At 61.6% G+C, this 20175-nt stretch overlaps 1 protein-coding gene across 3 annotated transcripts in view; it reads right to left on the bottom strand.

The window, feature by feature from the left end:
* Positions 1 to 19008, bottom strand: part of OSBPL5 (oxysterol binding protein like 5) — a 72266-nt gene extending 53258 nt beyond the window's left edge. For all 3 annotated transcript variants that reach the window (XM_068976638.1, XM_068976640.1, XM_068976637.1), the window contains exon 1: positions 18961 to 19008. The gene's annotated coding sequence lies outside the window, so the exon portion shown is untranslated. The remainder of the gene's footprint in view (positions 1 to 18960) is intronic.
* Positions 19009 to 20175: the final 1167 nt, after the last annotated feature.

Genomic DNA, 20175 nt, shown 5'->3' on the forward strand with positions numbered 1-20175 from the left:
GCCACGGGCACGGAGACCATGCCACAGCCACGGAAAATCACACCACGGGCACGGAGACCACGCCACAGCCACGGAAAATCACACCACGGGCACGGGACCACGCCACGGCCATGGAAAATCACACCATGGGCACGGGACCACGCCACGGGCACGGAGACCACGCCACAGCCACGGAAAATCACACCACGGGCACGGAGACCACGCCACGGCCACGGAAAATCACACCACGGGCACGGAGACCACGCCATGGAGATGGAGACGCCACGGCCACGGAGACCATACCACAGACACGGAAATCACACCATGGGCACAGAGACCACGCCACGGACACGGGGACCATGCCACGGGCATGGGAGACCACGCCTGGCATGCCACGGGCATGGAAAATCACACCACGGACACGGAAAATCACACCACGGGCACAGAGACCATGCCATGGAGACGGAGACGCCACGGCCACGGAGACCATACCACAGACACGGAAATCACACCACGGGCACAGAGACCACGCCACGGACACGGGGACCATGCCACGGGCATGGGAGACCACGCCTGGCATGCCACGGGCATGGAAAATCACACCACGGACACGGAAAATCACACCACGGGCACAGAGACCATGCCATGGAGACGGAGACGCCACGGCCACGGAGACCATACCACAGACACGGAAATCACACCACGGGCACAGAGACCACGCCACGGCCACGGAGACCATGCTGCAGGCACGGGGACCACGCCATGGCCATGGATCATGCCACGGACACAGAGACCACGCCGTGGGCACGGGACCATGCCACGGCCACGGAAAATCACACCACAGACACGGAGACCACGCCACAGAGACGGAGACGCCATGGCCATGGAGACCACGCCACAGACACGGAAATCACACCATGGGCATGGGAGACCATGCCCACGGCCACGGAAATCACGCCACGGACATGGGAGACCACTCCACAGACACGGGAGACCACGCCACAGACATGGGAGACCACGCCATGGGCACAGGGACCACTCCACGGGCACAGGACCAAGCCACGGCCACGGAGACCACACCGCAGCCACAGCGTGGAGGAGGGGGCTGTGACACGGTGACTCCAGGGCAGGGTGACATAAAGTATCGACAGCCCACTTGACCTTGGTCTCGTCCACGTCCCCGTGATGAGCAGCCACCCCATTTACTGCAGAGCACTCCCCCAGCAGAGCTGGTACCTGGCCGAAAATAAATGAGAAGCCAGAGATGCTGGGCCTGGAGCAGGGCTTGGGCGAGACAGTCTTTGAGAGGGCAGGTGGCCGAGGGTCCTAGAGGGGTGTGGACTGGCCTGGGGCCCCTCCATCGGGTCCACCTGGACCCCCTCTTCAGCAGCCAACGTCCCCTAAGCTGCCCCAAGGGCACGTCCCCCCACCTCCAGGCTGGAGCGGACCAGGGCCTGTTCTCCAGGTGCCCGCGGCCACGCCAGCCCCACTGAGAGGCCGTCAGCTCCTGGCACCCCCATCTGGCAGGCCAGGACTGCTCCCCCATCCCGCCCTTCACGCGCCTCCCCTCCCCGACATCTCAGACTCTCTGCTGCAGAACCTCCTCCGTTCCTGGGGGCAGGGCGCCCACGTGGGGTCCCTGGCTTGTCCCTGCAGCCCCAGTGCCAGGGGGCGTTCGGTGTGTAGCAGGTTCTACTGATGACGTTCGCTGGGTGGGAGGGGGCATCTAACCCACAGGGATATGTATACAGCAGGTACCCAGGAACCAGACTCAGCTGACTGAGGCCATGACCCCTTCTCCTCCTTCGGAGCTGCTCCGAGGGGCCAAGAAGAGACTGCAGGGGCGTGGGGGGACACGGGGGACACGGCAGAGGCAGAGGCTGGGGACGCACGGCCCAGAGGCCCGCGCGGGGCTCCAGCGGGTGTGGAGAAAACGGCACTGGAGTCTCTCCTGGGGGTCTCTGGGGAGGGTGGGCTCAACCCCTCCAGGAGCTCCTCGAGGTCACAGGGGTGTCTGGGGTGAGACCTTCCAGAACCTTCCCCGCTGCCTTCTGCTCTCCAGGGCCATGTGTGGACGGCCACGGGACCTTGTCTCAGGACCCCGCCCAGACAGCTGGACCCCCCACCGCAAACGCGGGCTCTGAGGGCAGCTACAAAGGCCGGCAACGAAAGCAGGAGGAAGCTGGGGCGCCAGGCAGGAGGTGAGAACAAAGGTCTATTTTAAACCCGAGTTCAGGGAGATGAGACGCAGCCACACCCGGGGGCAGCGGTGGGGACCGCGGGGCGTCGCGGGAGCCTCGGTTACACTGACCTCTCCGCTTCGATATTTCACGTTTTCCATGCTGCTGAGTCAAAAGGGACGGCCTTAAAGCTCGCGCTTGAAGGCTTCAGGGGAGAAGTCATAAAAGCCTTGAGGCGAGAGAAGAGATACATGCAAGTTTACAGCCCCATCCTCCCCCGCAAGCTCATCCCCAGAGCTTAAAGGCTGAAAACAGGCCAGGTGCCTCTGAGGACACCAAACGGATGGCACCGGTGGATCGGAGGCCGCACGCCCCCCGGGACAAGCACGGCCAGAGACACAGTGCTGTAGGTTCAGCATCAGTGGCGATACGAGAGGGAAGAGGAGACGGGGGCATCGCCTGGGGTCCCCAGTGTCTGGCCCCCGGTGGGCTGCAGCGTCTCGAAAGTGTGGACCCCCAGGGCTGGGCCTCGGCCCGGCCCTCTGCGGAGCAGCCTGGGGCCTCCAGCCCCGCCCCGGGCCTTTGGGAGGCTCCAGCCTGATGACCGGGCTCCCCCAGGGGTCCAAGATGTGCCCCTGGCTCACAACGGCTCCCCAAGGTCAACCATACCTCGCCAGACGCCCTGAACTGGGAAGCTGGCAGAGATTGGGAGCCAGGGTCCGGGTGCTGCCCTCAGCTCTCCAAGGCCTGGGCTGGGGCGGTCACCCCTGGGAGACCACCGGTCCAGTGTGTCTACAGCCAGGCAGCCTGGAGAGGGCCATGACGTGAGCTGGGGCAGGGGGTGCTGGCCCCCAGCCCCGCGTCACCTCCTCCCCGCCACCATGATCACCCCCAGAACTCCGCTGGGCTGCCGTGTGGCCGGTCACCGGCTCAGAGCCCTGGCCCCCCAAGTAGAAGCTTCACAGCTAAACAGCATACTTGTGCCTGCTTTTACTGGGTGCCCACAGCAGCATCTCTCGGGCTCTGGGTTGTACAACCTCTGGGCCTCCTAGGAGGCGGCCCCACCACTGAGACGCGAAGCCAGGAGCTGCCTGGAGGTGACGCCGGTGGGTCGGTGGCCCGAGCCCTCAGCCCCTGCGCACACACGCCCCCCACTCCAGGGTGAAGGCCGCCCCCTTACTCCCTTCCTTCCTCTTTGGTCGTCAGAAGGCTCCAGCTCTCGATGACGTGGCAACGGGCAGTCACTGCCCTGGCCAGGCACTGGGCAGCTTGGGGCACCACCAGCCTGGACACTGGGCACTGCTGTGGGTGCCCCGAGTGCCAGGGGCTGGCACACGACTGCGCAAGGTCCTTGTCTCCCTTTCCCACCCTGACTGCTCACCACACACACACACACACACACACACACACACACGCACACAAATCAGGGACAAAGCAGTTCCCCCAGTGGTGTCACCCAGCCTTGGGGTCCCAGCACCCCAAGTCTGAACAGAAAGGCCTGCGGGACTAGAGGCGGTGCGCTCAGGGCAGCTGCGAGTCACCCCCAGGAACCAGAGGCCCCGGGCTCCAGGGAGGGGCTGGCACTTTCCCCTTCTGAGACGGCTCTTTTGAAAGAGTGTTGTCCGGTTCCCAGGGAAACACGGGTGATGCAAATGCAGCTGTTCTCCCCGGGTTCACTCCCCAGGCCTGGGACCCACTGAGAGCCTGGCAGGCCAGGCGGGGATGAGGGGCCCTCGAGGGCAGACCAAGGTGTGTGGCGGCGGGCACGCCTGGTGTGCCCAGGTCTCAAGCTGAGCAAGACGCAGGACACAGGACGCAGGCAGCGGAGAGCCCGGAGGGGCACACGTCTCGCACGGAGGGGTCAGGTCAGTGGCCAGAGGCCAAGGACCACAGTGTCCCACCTGCAGACACTGGCCAGCAGCCTGTGCCCAGCAAGCATGGACACCGTGAGAGTTCACGGACACACGCTGGCCCGGGGAAGCCAGACACGCCCCCTCCCTGGTGGGGAGGTCCCCCCAGTGGTCAGGCCCGGCACTCAGCCGGGCACCTGAGGGGTCTGTGCCTCTCTGGAGGTCCCGGTGATCTCGTCTGTATAGTAAGGCAGCCCCCTGACCCCACCTCCAGGATCGCTGGGAGGACAACACAGCCGCATCTGGGATGCCACCCCATGTCCCCAGAACGCCATCGCCTTCCCACCCAGGAGTCAGCCCGAGCCCAGCTCCTAACCATTGCTTCTCCAGGAGTCTCCGCAAGCTCCCAGCCCCTACCCACCGTGGCCACCCTCTCCTGGGTGCGGCGGGCTGGAGGATGGCACCCCAGAAAAGATACGTGGACATCCCAAACTCACAGGCTGCAGAGGCGACCTCCTTAGGAAACAGGGTTTCTATAGACGTGACCGCGTGAAGATGAGGCAGCCCTGGAGCAGGAGCCCTGGTCCAACGACCGTGTCCTTGTAACAGGAGAACAGGACACGGAGACCCAGGAGGAGGCCAGGTGACTGCAGAGGCAGAGGCTGGGATGAGGAGCCACAAGTCCAGGGCCGCCCAGGGCCCCCAGAGGCGGGGAGACGCAGGAAGAGCCCTCCTTCAGAGCCTCGGGAAGGAGCCTGTCCTGCCAGGACCCTGACTCGGGGCTTCCGCCTCTGCACCTGGGTGTCTGTTTTGGTTGCCTTAAGCCACCCGCTTGCGGTCCTTGGTCAGGGACGCCCCAGGCTCTCACTGTAGGAGCTCAAAGCTGGCCTGAACGAAAGGTGAGTGTGGACGCTCCAAGGACGTGCCTGAGACACCCTGTGCCCCCAGGACCCCTGCTGAGACGGCAGGAACGGGACCTCTCCACGCAGCAGAGCACACGGACCTCGGACGGAGCTGACCCGGGCGCCTCTCCCCTGTCCCCACCTGGGAGAAATCCACACCGGCCCTGTCTTGTCTGTTCCCACGAGAAGTGAGGCTGAAGGCGAGCACACCACTGCGGCCCAAACCGAGCACAGAAAGCCGGTGCTCCCTGGAGAACGGCTGCTGTCACTGGGGAGGGTTTCCAGGCGACACAGGGATGCTGTGGTGGGGTCACCTCCCAGGCTCCGAGCAGGAGGCTCTCCGTCCCACCCCGCCCACTCCTAGGGAAGAGCCGGTGCTCAGAAGCCCCTGGAATCGGCTGTTGAAGCCCCCTCTGCCTCCGGAGCCAGACCCGAAAGAGCACATCACACTTTCCTACAACGTGGGCAGACGCCGGATGCAGCTGGGTGACGCGGGGAGCGTGAGTCATCACAGGTCTCAGTGGGAAAGTGCCTCTCTCCAGTTCACTTTCCAGCCTCCTGACGTGTCAAGGGAGAGAAGTCTGGGTCTTTACGCAGCTACGTCTCCACGAATCTCTCTAACTTAACAGAAGCAGGGCAGCCTCGGGCGCAAAGCTGCAGCAGACAAAACGGGGCAGCGCGACCCGCGGTACAATTTGGTGTTTCGAGCTCACTGTGTTCTTAGATTACCTGCTATTCACTACAGGTGAGGGTGATTCTCTAATTGCAGCAACAATCTAAAGTTTCTCATAGATGCACATTTACTTAAGTAAAAATAAATGAGTGGACTTAACCATGTTCTAAAACACAGTGCAAATAGATGGGGAAAAAGTAGAAATGGTAACAGATTCTATTTTCTTGGGCTCCAAAATTACTGCGGATGGTGACTGGAGCCACAAAATTAAAAGATGCTTGCTCATTGAAAGGAAAGCTATGACAGACCTAGACAGAGCATTAAAAATCAAAGACATCATTTTGCCAACAAAGGTCTGTATAGTCAAGGCTATGGTTCTTTCCAGTAGTCACGTGAGAGTTGGACCATAAGAAAGGCTGGACGCCAAAGAATTGATGTTTTCAAATTGTGGTGCTGGAGAAGACTCGAGAGTCCCCTGGAGAGCAAAGAGAAAAACCAGTCAACCCTAAGGGAAACCAACCCTGAATATTCACTGGAAGGACTGATGCTGAAGCTGAAGCTCCAATACTTTGACCACCTGATGCGAAGAGCCGACTCACTGGAAAAGACCCTGATGCTGGGAAAGACTGAAGGCAGGAGGAGAGGGGGCGACAGAGGATGAGATGGCTGGATGGCATCACCGACTCAATGGACATGAGTTTGAGCAAGCTCTGGAAGATGGTAAAGGACAGGTAATCCCGGTGTAATGCAGTCCATGGGGTTGCAAAGAGTCAGACACAACTACCCGACTGAATAACAACAAGGACCTAAGTCTCTAGGAAAAGGGTTAAATTATTTCTCATTTATACCTAAGGCTACAAGGCATTGTGTGTAAAGCATTTTAGAAACACTTCCCTTGAACGTGGGAAGGCTTTTAAAGGTTTGACAGCAGGGGTGGCTGCTCTGGTGGGGGAAAGGCCCCCACGGCCTGAAGGAGTGGGTCCCTGGGGGGCACAGTTTCCACAGGGTTATTCCTGCCCGGCAGGCCGACTGGGGCCCAAACAGAGGCAGGATGCTCCAGACTGGACTGGGAAGTGATGAACGGCCACGTCGGGCAGAACAGGCTCGCCAGAGATAAACAGCATGTTCTTTATGCTTCAAGATTTAAAAATGAACTAGAAAACGACACAGTTTAAAAATAATGAACAGGTGGGAGGACAGTCATTTGCCTGTGTGTCTTCCTCCCAGCGTTCGTTAAACCGCAGGTTAAAAAACAGTCTGCAGCGCTGCTGGACGGCAGGGACACGAGCTGGACGGAACACGAGCTGTGGGGCCCGGAGGCGGCCCCACTTGGGAGAAGCCCCTCAAGGACCCACTCGGCGCGGAAGAAGCCTCTTTTCCCGCCGCGCTGGGAGCTCTCGGTAGGAAGCCCGTAAGGCCAGACCTACTAGGTGTGCCTGGGGCCACTCCCTGAAACAGTGTCTGCTACTCCCAGCTCAGGGTCTGCTCCCCTCCTGGGCTCTGGGTGGAGGTCCCCATGGGCCCCCCTTTGCATCCTCCAGCAGCCCATCAGGTCTGGTAACAGGGAGGAGCAGGGGACTCCCAGGGAAGACCCCCACCAGCACGGTAGGGAGCACGCATTCCGCCCTCAGCACTGTGCACTTGGCCGCGGGCGCAGAAAGGACTGCGAGCGTCAGGACGAACAGCCTGGTGGCTCAGCATCTGCTTGACCACCCAGCCCGCCGGAAAGGCCACGTTTGGTTCCACGTGGAGGGTGTCTGCTGGACTGGACAGCAGGCAGTGGGGAGGGGAAGCCCAGATGCTGAGGCTGGCGGAGGTGCTGTCTGGCAAGCAGGAGGCCAGGGAGCAGCAGGTCCTGGTGGCACAGACCCCGCGACTCGCCTCATCGGACTCCCTGACCACAGGTGGGGCTCAGACGCAGATAAGCGTGCCTGGGTGTTTGTGCGAGAACCTCATATGATGTGGGCTTCTGCCTCCATCCCAAGTCCAGGCACTGGAAATGCTGGCCAAGGGCTCCCGGGCGGATATAAGACCGTCAGGATCCAAGGGAGTGAAGTCTGAAAACATTTCCAGACATTTATGGGTGGAAGAGGCTCTGATTACCGCAAAATCTTACTCCCTACAAACATTTGGGCCCCGCAGGAAATAAAAATAGAAACACACCCCAGGAGGGTCATGGTCATGGCTGAACTGTCTCCCCCAAAACCCTGTGTTGGGGTCCTGACCCCCAGGACCTCAGAATGTGGCTGTATTTGGAGACAGGGTCTTCAGAAAGGTGGTTAAGGTAAAATGAGGTCACTAGGGTGGGGTCCTAATCCCACAGGACTGGGGTCCTTACAGGAAGAGGAGGTCAGGACACAGACACACTCAGAGGGACGACCCTGTGAGGACGTGGGGAGGAGACGGCCGTCTGCACGCCCAGAGGGAGGCCTCAGGAGGACCGGCCCTGCCCACCGCTGGGTCTGGGATTCCAGCCTCCAGGACTAGAGACGATGAGCGTCTGTAGTGTCCGTTACAGCAGCCAGAGCTGACTAATATGCCCACACGAGCAGGCTTCCCTGAGATGGATGGATCAGCACCCAGCACCCCGGGAGCAGGGGCATCTCCCCGGCCACACCGGGGAGTGCAGGAGAGGAAGTTTCTCACCCAGGGTGGACGCCCAGCACAGGGACCCGAATCCTGCCAGGGACTCTTCCCAGCTGGTGGCCATGGCCCAGGGTGTCCCCCAGCTCCCAGAGGCCTGGGGCACCAGCGTCACCAATGGTCCTCTGCACCCAGGCCCCAGGAGACCAGACGACTGGGCAGCTGCCTTCCACCAGCAATCTGCTTCCACGGAACAACCGCAAGGAAATACTGTGCTCTGGGTCTTGGCCGCCATCTGTGTCCCAGGTTTGGCGTCGGGGGGAGGGGATGGTGTGTGTGTGTGTTTCAGCCTGGGCCCCTCCTCGCTCTAACCAGCTCCAGGCAGAACCTGCAGACCCTCAGCCAGACCCCACCCTCCCTGGATCCTTGCAGTCACTGGTTCAGTCTATTTTTTTCAGCTTAACTGAGGTGTGATCAGCAAATAAAACAGCGAGATATTTAAAGATCTGTACGTCATGCTGACCCGATACATGTCTCAGTGAGAGAGAATTCCTCCAGTCTAGTTAATTAGCACATCCGTCGGCTCACGTATTGGTATTTATTTTTTTCTTGGTGAGAACGGTTATGTTCCAGTCTCCCAGTGAATTTCAGTTCTACAACAGTGCTATCAACTACAGTCATCACCTTACATGTGGTTCTTGCTTTTAATTAACAGAATGCGCTGGTCACCGAGCGACCCCTCGGGGGAACCCTGGCCAACATCTGTGTGTGCACTTGGGAGCCAACTGTCAGCCTGCAGCCCACGCAGAGGTGGAAGCAAGACCTCCCTCCAGAGGGATTCAACGTGACAGGCAGTCCTGGCAGGTCTCCAAGGCCAGGAACGCTGAGGGATGGCCTAGGAAAGTGCATCTTGACCCCAGACAGCACAGTAAGCTGAGGACCTCACCCCACCAGGAGACGCATTCCCTGCCCACCCACCCGGGCTGGGTCCCCACGCCCACCCCGTGCTCAGACCTTTGTGACTCTTCAGCGCCACCGGTGGCGGGGTGTCCTTCTCCAGGGAAAGGCTGGCTCCCCTCTGCGTGTGCTGGGGTGTCCCTGGCAGCCACGTGGCCCCATTCAGCCGAGACCTCGCCCTAGGCCGATACCCCAGAGAAGCGCCTGCTTACGTGCCCCAGAAGACCTAACGTAAGACGGGATCAGATGGAACTGACCCAGGGCCTCTCGACAGAAGAGTGGGCCTATGAAAAGTGTTAGTCGCTCAGTCGTGTCCAGCTCTTTAAGACCCCATGGACTGTGTAGCCCGCCAGTCTCCTCCATTCACGGAATTGCCCAGGCAAGAATACTGGAGTGGGTTGCTGTTCCCTTCTCCAGGGGATCCTCCTGACCCAGGGATGGAACCCAGGTCTCCTGCATTGCAGGCGGTTCTTTATGGTCTGAGCCACCAGGGGCCTAAGTGCTCCCTTATCGATGGAAAATAAGGAAAGTGAACGGGGCACAGGCACTCAAGACCACCACGGCCAAAAGAAGCTGCAAAGGCTGCGTTTTCGGGTTTTTGCAACTTCTCCATGACTCCGGAATTACGGGAAGTGAGAAGGGCGTGAGGGCAGCGTGACTGTCAGGCGACAGCTGTCATGCAGCCAAGGGGCCTGCGCCCGTCTCTGGACTCACCCAAATACGGCAAAGGCGCAGGAGCGCGCGGGGGAGTCAGCTCGGCACCCCCGTGGGGGGACCACGGAGGTGGGGGTCAGTTCCCACGCTGGAACTCTGGGCTCCCGGCCCGAAGCAAGCGGAGCCAGAGGTCAGGACCTCGACGAGGCGGGATGGGTTTTATCTTTTCACTTGTTTCTGTGTGTAAACCTTTCCCAGCCATTAATCATTAATCAGAACTGCAATCAAGGATAAGGAACGCTCCCTCCTGGCTGGCAGAGCCTCGGCCGATGCGGGCCGGGCGGCTGTGCCATCGGGGGGGCCGGCTCTGTGCTTCAGAGGCGTTCTCCTCTCGACCCGAGGCCGGCACTGCCGCGCCCTTTTCACAGATGGGAAAACTGAGGACTCGCCCAGGCCCCCTGGCTAGTGATGTGTCCGAGCTGGGGGGGCTCTCGCCTGGTTCTTGGACAACTGAGCCCACGATGCAACCACCACGCAGCTCGGCATCCATGTGGTCGGACGGGAGGCTTCGGAGCCCCCACGGCAAGTCAGGAGCCCCCTCTCCAGGGCGCTGCTCACAGCAGACTCAGGGCATCTGGGTTAATGAGCTCCCGTGACCCGCCTGCCACCGCCTAAAACAAAACACCCAAACCAAACAAACAGGAGCAGCGGCTCACTGACCCGTCAGGAAACCAGTGACAGTTTCCCAGCAAGCGGGTGGAGGCGAGGGCCTGGCCCGGGGTTCTGGCCCGGAGATCAGTCCCAGCCCCAGAGGAGAAGGGACGGTCTGGACAAAGAGGTGGTGTGTCCACAACGGAACGCGGCTCAGCCACGAGAGAAGACCAACGCCTGCCGTTTGAGGCAACACGGACGGATCCCAGGGCATTATGCTTAAATGAGACAAGTCAGGTGGAGAAGGATAGATCCTGCAGGGTCCGACTCGTATGTGGAATCTAAGATCTAAAGATACAGAGAAGGGCAGTGGTTGCGGGGGTGCAGGGGTGTGAAATGGGTAAGGGATCATCGGAGCCGGATGGGGTGGAGAGCACCCTGGGTGAGCACGCCGCGGAGCATACAGAGCTCAAAACACAACACACACACCCTATACACACACGAAACTGACATCCTGTTGTAAACCAGCGTCACCGCGGTTTAAAAAACGTTTACAAAATGCAATATAACACGTGCTAAGTCGCTTCAGTCGTGTCCGACTCTATGACTCTATGGACTGCAGCCCGCTAGGGTCCTCTGTCCATGGGATTCTCCAGGCAAAATCCTGGAGTGGGTTGCCATGCTCTCCTCCAGGGGATCTTCCTGACCCAGGGATCAAACCCACGTCTCATGACTCCTGCACTGGCAGGCGGGTTCTTTACCGAGAGCGCCACCTGGGTGGGAAGCCACCGTTAACAGAGTATATTTCGGGCAAAAGAGAAGCGCAGGTAAGGGGTTAGGTGGGCCCATGCAGGGCCCGCGGACAAGGTGGCGGGCTGGGGCTGCGCTGCCCAGACGCCTGCTGTGTTCCCCGCATGCCTGCTGGGTGCTGCCAGGCCAGCGGGAAGGGCGCTCCAGGCAGGGGGTCAGCACCCGCTAAGGCACAGAGGTGCCGATCACATCAGAGTGAGCGCCCAGCAACCTGGGAGAGCAGGGCGGGGCTGGGGGTGGGGGCTGCCCCAGGCTGAGAGGGCGCTGGCTCAGCGCCAGGTGGCTGGAAGGTGCTCCTGCAGGACAGGCCTCCGCTGCTGCTGGTAGGGGAGATGCCCAGCCCAGGAAGGGTCTGCATGGGAAAGAAAGCGGGACGGTGTGGCCAAGGTCCCGGCAGCAGGCCGCGCACTGAAACTCCAGCTCGGCGTGTGTTGGGGGGACACCTTCCCCTCTCCCAGGGGCCTCCAGAGCTCGCTACCGACCAGCAGGGATGACCCACCCTGGCCACTGAAATGGACAAGCAACCGGGCCCCATTCCTGACTGTCCTCACCCTCCGGGCCACCCAGTGGGGCTGAATTCTGACGCTTCTGGGTCAAGGTGTCGCCTTCTGGCAACCCCAAACTCTCCCAGCCTCTCAGGACCAAGGGCTGGGCTTCTTCCAATCCCCCTCTTTTTAAAAAACTTGATAGTATACTTATCAGAATAAATAGACTGGTTAGACATCTAGGTTAAAATGGTAAAATGATTTCCATAGTTTTTAGGCACGATACACACTGTGTTTTACAATAGCATAAGTACTTGGATTTGGGATTTGGGGAAAGATAACACTCATTCAACCTTTGGGTCCTGCCTTGTGGGTCCTGCCCCGCAGGGGACCCGTCCCTAGGGCCGGGAGCTGAGTTCCAGAGGCAGCATGGAGACCTCAGAGCAGGGACCCAAGCAGAAGCAGTGTGAGTGGGCTGGAGTGGGTCAGGGCTCTTCAAAGTGGACTGCCGGCTTCGCTCCAGAAGCAGGTGGAGGACGCAGGAGGGGTACCGGGTCCCCCAAAGGGCTCACACGGGGCGGCCCGCATGGGCGACTGGCAAAGCCCCCTCCTGTCCTGCCCCAGGACTGCAGGGACTGCGGGCAGCAGCAGGCGTCCACGTCAGTGACACCAAGTCCTGGGTGAACCCGACGGGGTTGGGGAGAGACTTCCAACCCCAAGTCTTGTGGCATTCACACTTTTGAAAATGAGTGAACACTTTCTTCCACGTAAAACCTGCTGGAACCTTCAGCTATAAAGCAGTGGGAAGGGCAGGGCTGGGGAACCGAGCCCTCTAGAGATGGGCCTCCGGATGCCCCCTCTCTCCAAGCTCCTGCCCCAGGACTCCCCGTCTAGTCAGGCAGGAATGTAGGACACAGGATGAAAAATCTGGGGCCTTAAAGGAGACCTACGGATGGGGCTTCCCCGGTGCCTCAGACAGCAGAGAATCTGCTTGCAATCTGGGAGACCTGGGTTTGGTCCCTGGGTGAGGAAGATCCCCTGGAGAAGCAAATGGCCACCCACTCCAGTATTCTTGTCTGGAAAATCCCACGGACAGAGAGACTGGTGGGCTACAGTCCATGGGGTTCAAACACGACTGAGTGACTTTCACGGATGGGGAAACTGAGGCCTGGTGGGGACATGTGGTGATCTCGCCATTTTGGGGGCGGTGGTTTCCTTGTCTCTTAAGTGGGAGCTGGATGGACCTTATGAGCCGTAGGCCCTCAAGCCCAGCTTTGCTTGGGGAGGGGAGACAGAGGCCTCAGGTGAGTGTCTGCACTCACTCAGGACATCAGGACAAAGGCCGCTTCTGTGGGTCCGCTTGCACTCAGGAGATGCTAAGAGCTAAAGGCCATCCAGGTGCAGGGGGCTGGAGCTCTCTGTCTGGGGGCGGGGCCCACTCCCCACCTGCACTCACCTTTGGGCTTTAAAGTGAAGCCTCAGCCCCCTCTGCCCTCCCCAGACCCCGAGGCCCTGCTGTGTGCCTGCCAGCATCACCAGCACGTGGCTGATGGTCACCCACCTCCTGACTTCTCTTGGGCCTGCAGAGGCCCTGGGTTACACACAGGGAAATGGAGCTTTGGAGAGTAAAGAAACTGCTGGTCCCAGGGCCTGGGCTAGGAATCCCCGAGCCTCTTCCTTGGCTCAGCCCCCAAATCCACCGTGATGCCTGGCGTCATCTACCCCAGGCCCACCTCCAACCCCAGGCCTGCACCAGGGCCCTGGGGGCCAGCCAGCTCAGCCCAGGCCGGGCAGGCAGACGGGCTAGCAGGGATCCAGAGTCCCCTCAGGGACAGGGTTATGCGGGAGGGCCTGTCCTGTCCCTCTGGGTGGCTGAATGCTGACCCAGAGAGGGCCTCGGCCAGGGCGCCGAGGATGTGGATGTCGAGGTGTCCCGAGCAGGCAGGGGCTCGTCCGTGGCCACGTCTGGCCGCACTCTCAGAGCCCTGCCCCAGATGCCACACTGGCCCTTAGGTCCCCCCTGGGAGGCAGGTGGGGGTGGGGGAAGGGGGACTGCTCCCATTCCCTGTCCTCGGGGTTGGAGTGGCGAGCCCCACAAGCTCAGGGTCCACGGGAGGATGTGCAAGGGCCCCGGACCTCTGGGTGTCCCCACGAGGGTGAGTGAAGACTCGCTGCGAACCCGCCTTACACCCAGTCCAGCAGCAAAGCCATAAGAACACGTTGAGCAAACGTGTCAATAAATAACAAGGAGGCCTGTCCCTGGGCTCTCTGACCTGGAAGGTTCCGTGCTCAAGTCTGTAGACCTCAGGGGCAGGTCCTTCCCCAGCTCCGCCCCGCACGGTGACCCCTGAGTGAGGTGGGTGAGCGTGACCCTCCCGGACAGGCTAGGCAGGACTTGTTCTCCCACGCATCCTCCGGCCCCTCCGTCTGGCCTTCTGGGGACGCGGCTCTCCCAGGAAGGGCAGGCCAGAGAGAGCCCCGAGGAGCTGCCTCTGCAGCCAGCGCAGACCCAGCGACAGACCCCCGGAGACCCCGGCTCTGCCGTAGGGCTCCCCCACAGGCGGGCACAGATTGCCCCACCGCACCACCCTCCCCACGCCCTGCGCATGCCTGGCCCTTTAAGGCACCTCCCCTGTGCCGTATTCACCCCAATAGGCGGGCACATCAATACCGCCACCTGAACCCTCCCACAGCGAACGCGCCTTTACTCAAGTGGAAGCTGCTGGAAATGGGCTCACGCTGGCTGGGTCACAGCCAGCAAGGGAAGGGACAGAGTCACCGCCCCTGCCCACTGTCGGTCAAGGACCGAAAGGCTCCCTCCCTCCTGGCTCAGAGGCAGGCCCTTGGCTTGGTTCATCTCCTCTGGGCCATCGCCCCTTCTGCCTTCCTGGGGACTTGCCTACTCCTGGTCCCCATCCCCAATCCCACCCTGGCCTGGACAAAGGAAAGTGACCCCTAGCTGGTCAAAACGGTCAGGCTGGCCAGCGGCCTGTGGGAGGGGGCGCCCCATAACCCCCCTTCATGTGCTTGTTAACCTGTAAAGTACTCCTTCACTGGGTTATGAGTGGCACTGCCCAGCTGTGGGGCCTGGACACCCTTGCAGCAACCCCCATTTCAGCCAGGGTCAGAGAGGGCCTGGGAAGCCTTGGCCCCCTTCCATTCACCCAGTAAATATCAGGCATTCCCCCCAGGTCAGCTACTCTGCACACCATACTTCCAATCCAGGAACGGCAGGACCCCTGGGAAGGGGGCAGGCTGGGTCCATCCTTCCTAGAGCAGAGGGCACAGGCCGATCAGGTGTCCCACCTGCAAGTGCTGGTGAGGCCCACAGACCAGGAGGGAAACACAGGATGGGGTGTCCCTGGGCAAAGACGATCTTACAACTTCATTTGAGCACCTACTGTGTGCCAGGCCAGGGGTCAGAGCCCTAGGGGATACCAGCACCTACTGTGTGCCAGGCTGGGGGTCAGAGCCCCAGGGGATACCAGCACCTACTGTGTGCCAGGCCGGGGGTCAGAGCCCTAGGGATACCAGCACCTACTGTGTGCCAGGCCAGGGGTCAGAGCCCCAGGGGATACCAGCACTTCCTGTGTGCCAGGCGGGGGGTCAGAGCCCTAGGGGATACCAGCACCTACTGTGTGCCAGGCCAGGGGTCAGAGCCCCAGGGGATACCAGCACCTACTGTGTGCCAGGCCAGGGGTCAGAGCCCCAGGGGATACCAGCACTTCCTATGTGCCAGGCTGGGGGCCAAAGCCCCAGGGTACATCACTACCTACTGTGTGCCAGGCTGGGGGTCAGAGCCCCAGGGAATACCAGTACCTACTGTGTGTCAGGCTGAGGGTCAGAGCCCCAGGGGATATCAGTACTTCCTGTGTGCCAGGCTGGGGGTCAAAGCCCCAGGGTACATCACCACCTACTGTGTGCCAGGCTGAGGGTCAGAGACCCAGGGAACACCAGCACCTACTGTGTGCCAGGCCAGGGGTCAGAGCCCTAGGGGATACCAGCACCTACTGTGTGCCAGGCCGGGGGTCAGAGCCCCAGGGGATACCAGCACTTCCTGTGTGCCAGACCAGGGGTCAGAGCCCCAGGGGATACCAGCACTTACTGTGTGCCAGACCGGGGGTCAGAGCCCCAGCGGATACCAGCACCTACTGTGTGCCAGGCTAGGGGTCAGAGCCCCAGGGTACATCAAGGCAATGAGTGAAGGATAACCCCAATGCCTACACGTCACCTGCCGTGGGTCCACCCTGGCCCAGCTGCTCTCTCTGTATCCATCCACTCAACTGAACTAGTGCAGGACAGAGGTGGTTTCAGAGACAACGAATCACGGTGCTGAGAAAACGAAGCCTCACACCTTGGAAGGGAGGGGCAGAGGCCAGTCTGGAGAGAAGAGTGGGTGGAGGGTGGGCTTGAGAGGTGAGCAACGTGCTGGCTCTGAGGCTTTTGCCAAGGGCCCCGTGGGTCCCTTGGGGCTGGCCAACCAGGCTCGTGTCCTGCACCGTGGGAACAGCCTCTCACTGGCTTCATGACCCAGATAACCTTGGAAATTCTCTTACAGCCCTGCGCCTTCCCAGGCGGCTCCACGTCTTGGGTGTGCAGCGCTTCTTACCTTGACAGCCGATTCCCCAGCTACCTTACTGGACAAAGAACTCGAAGCCAGAGTCCTTGTGTCCCAGACCCAAGTCGCATCTAAGCCCTGGCCTTCGATGGGACGTGACTTCAATCCTGACCACAGAGCGGGTGCCCACTCCCCTCAGCGCAGACACCAGGATAGGCCAACTCTACACCCACAGGCACACAGAAATCCTAGCGTGGGGCAGCTGCAACGCCGAGGACACGTGATCCAAAGTCCAAGTCCTCTGTCCTCAGCCACCACGACTGTTCCCTGGACGAGCTCCATCTGCCCACACAGCTCCCCAGCCACTGAAGGTGACGAGCCACCAAGGCCAGCCGCAGACCTGCACAGAGCTCATCCCCCGGGCCTTTCCCTCGACCCACAGGCTCACGGGGCAACCTCAGCCCCGAAAGCAGCCCTCTGCTCCTCTGACGGCCTCAAGCAGCGCGCCTGGCCCTCGGAGGGGCCACTCAACCCCTCTGCGCCACTCAACCCTGCCCCCACCCCCTGACGGTGCCCCCCTGGCTCCTCTCCACTCCTGAGAGCAGCCAGGCAGTTCTATCCAACCTGTGGACCACTCCCTTCAAATCCAAAAGATGGGGATCCTTTTGGCACGTGCTGTGCGCCCCTGAACAGCCCCCAGCCCCAAGGTTCAGGCCTCACCTATGTAACTCTTCCTAGCTATGGTCGCACACCTGTCCCTGCAGTGAACGGGAAGCGGGGCGGGCACGCCTCCATCACCTTGGGTGAGCTCTCATCCACCTGTGCGCCACCGCACACGCGCACACTCTGGCTTGACCACAGCATCAGCGGGAAGCGAGAGTCCCCCAGACACAGCTGCTGAGAACACCCAACAATCTTCAAACCACTGGCCTGTCACCCAGGTTTCCTTCCCTCCTCCAAGTGCAGCATGTCAGCTGACTGTCACAGTTCAGGAAGCTTCCAGGAAGACAGATTTCAGGGGAGAAACTGACCCCTGGACCTTCTGAGCCCCGTAATGACCATCCTAGAGGGGAGGGGCTGTGGCCAGAATTCCGGAAAGAGCCGGGAACAGACCTTTGGAGACTCAGCTGATCCCTTAGCCCAACTCAGGCCAGCCTGACTCCCGGGTCCAGAAACGAGGGGCTTCTCTCCAGCGTCCAGGACGCACCGCCCACATGGGTTCACATCGGCGTTGCGGCCTCCCCAGGACAGGGCCCAGGACTCCCGGCAGCTGGAGGGCCTCCGCCTGGCCCATCTGCTTTGTCACCATCTCTAAACACAGCTGCAAGACAGACCAGAGAGATGCACCTCCTGCCTGCCCTCCTGGCAGCCGGGCCCTGCCCCACATGTGTGCAGGCAGACAATGGGACCGCAGGCCTGGAGCCCAAGGGGAGCTGTCCAGATGCCCCCAAACCGCCCACAAGGCCTGGCAAGTTCAAGGAGCGGCGCGGCCTCACACAGCCAGGGAAGTGGGTAAAAGCCACGGGCCGACCACTCTGCCTGCCATTGTTGAGGGCAGGGCTCTGCCGTCTGGGACCTGGCCCACACAGGTCCCCACTCTGGCTGTGACCAGACTGCAGCTGGACCCGGCCTAGGGGCGTACCTGGGGCAGGGGAACCACAGAGGTCAGCCTGTAAAAGGCACCTCGAAGGGGCTCCGGCAGATTATCTCTGGTGCAGAGCGAGTGGCGAGTTGGAAAAACCTCCAAATGGAGAGACAGCGAAAACCCAACCAGCTGCTTGGCCAGGGCCTGGCTCAGCCTACGGTGAGTGGGGGCAGAGGAGCCCACTTCCCCATGGCGGGGCCTGTCCACACGCCCCGGGGGCCACTCAGAACCCTGGTTCCAGGGTCTTCCACAGAAGACTGCCGAGCTGGGTGGGGGTGGGGGTGGGTGGAAGGTTGGTCCGGGCTGTCCCTGGGGGTCCCAGGGGGCAGTGGCTGGCCCCCAGGGCTGCCGGCACCCCGACCCCACATCCCGCCCTCCCCTGATACTCAGGCATCCTCAAGCGCACAGGACCCTCATGCAGGCTCATGTCCCGGGAACTATATCGGGAACAATGTCGGAGGCTCCGAGTCTTCAGGGGCTCAGTGGTCTAGAGAAGGAGGACGCTGGGGACAGCAAAGGTCCTCCCCCGAGCTCAGGCAGGCTCACTGAGGACACAGACCAAGCCCAGAGCTGGGAGGCCAGACCCCAATCCAGACCCCAGGCAAAGGCAGCACGCCCCCTCCCCGCAGACCCTGCCCCTTCAAGACTCCCTGGGTCTGGACTGAGCGGGGACACAGAAACGGCTCCTCCAGGCAGCCTCTTTCAAGCCCCCCAAACTGAGAGCCCGGTTACCCGCCGCGCCTCACGTTCAGCACCACCCGCCCCCCAAGCCGCCCGCGTCTGCGATTGTCCCCGCACCACCCCCGGCTCCCCAAGACCGGCCACTGTCGGGGGCTGCGGGGCTGCGCCCCCGTCCCCCGGGTCCGCAGACTCTGGCACGGGGCTCCCCCGACTCCGCAGCCCGCCCCCCTCCACCCGGCGGCCGGCTGGACGCTCCCGACCCTCCGGGCCGCAGCCCCTCCGGGCCCCTCCCCGCCCGCTCCCCGGCGCCTCCGCAGCCCTGCCGCCCCCTCCCCGCCCGCGGCGCTCCTACCGTGAGAAGCGGGGCGCGCTGGGCCGGGCCGGGCCGGGCCGGGCGCGCGGGGGCTCAGCTGGCGACGCGGCCCGGCTGCAGGAAATGCCAGAAGACTGATCCAACCGCGGGAGCGGAGGGAGGGAGCGCGGGGCGGAGGAGAGGAGGCAGGGCGGAGGGACCGAGGGCGCGGCGGCCGCAAAACCCGGGCGGGATCGCAGTGCGGAGCCGGCGCGCCTCGGACCCCCGCCCCTGCCGGGCTGCGCCCCGCTCCCCCGGCACGCTGTGGGCTCCTTCCCTACCCCAGCCCGCCCCGCGACGGGGGTGCGGACCCTTCCGGAAAAGGGGTGCTGGCGGTGACTGGGGTCAGCCTCCAGGGTGAGGCTGTGGGAGGGCCCGTCGTGGTCACAGATGCTTGCAGACCTCCAGCCCCCGCCTCCCAGCCAGGGAGTGGGGAGACCCCTCTCTTTCTGAGCCCAAGACTCTTAGCGATTCTCCCCCAGGTGGAAGCCACCAGAGCACAAGAGCCCATTGTCCTTGTCCCCCGTGTGTGTTTAGATGGGCCCTGCTTCACACCCACGTTTCTAACAGCATCTCTTTCTCAGCATATATATACATGCATATATATATATATATATTTTTTTTTTTTTTTTTTTTGGCCAGGAACCCGCCTTCTTGTGAATTTCCTCCTGTGTCAGTCTCATCCTTTCTGCCCTCAGAGACCGTTTTAGACCCTGAAACCTTCTTGTACACATAAGAGGCTCTAATTCTGCTAAACAACCCCAGGAGGAGTGGAGGAGGTCAGGGGTCTCCTTCAGCCCTTCCCGGGTGGCACCGGACCTGCTGGGGTCTTCCTCTTACCCTGTCCCACAGGGGCAGACCAGCTGGAGCTGGGCCCACCCACTTCCAGACGTGGCGGACCAGGTAGGGTTTCCAGACTCTCAGTCGCTCCCTTCCAAGGGGCAGGACTGACCCTCGGCTGAGCCCCGGCACCCTGTGTTGCTGGAGCATTTCCTGAACCTGGTGGTCAGAGGGAAGCAGCTTGACTGCCTGGCGGAGCTGGGGAGCTGCCCAGAGAGGCCCCTTCAGGCCCTTTGAGTTGGAGCAGGCTTGCAGGGGAGCGGCTGCAGGACTTCCTACCAGAGCTCTGCCCCAACCAGCCAGGTGGGTGGCCTCGGACCAAACAGGCTTCCAGCCTCATTATCATGGCCACCCCCTCCGGCCAGGGGTGGTTCC

This window comes from Capricornis sumatraensis, chromosome 8 (assembly GCF_032405125.1).
Source record: "Capricornis sumatraensis isolate serow.1 chromosome 8, serow.2, whole genome shotgun sequence".
Classification (NCBI taxonomy): Eukaryota; Metazoa; Chordata; class Mammalia; order Artiodactyla; family Bovidae; genus Capricornis; species Capricornis sumatraensis.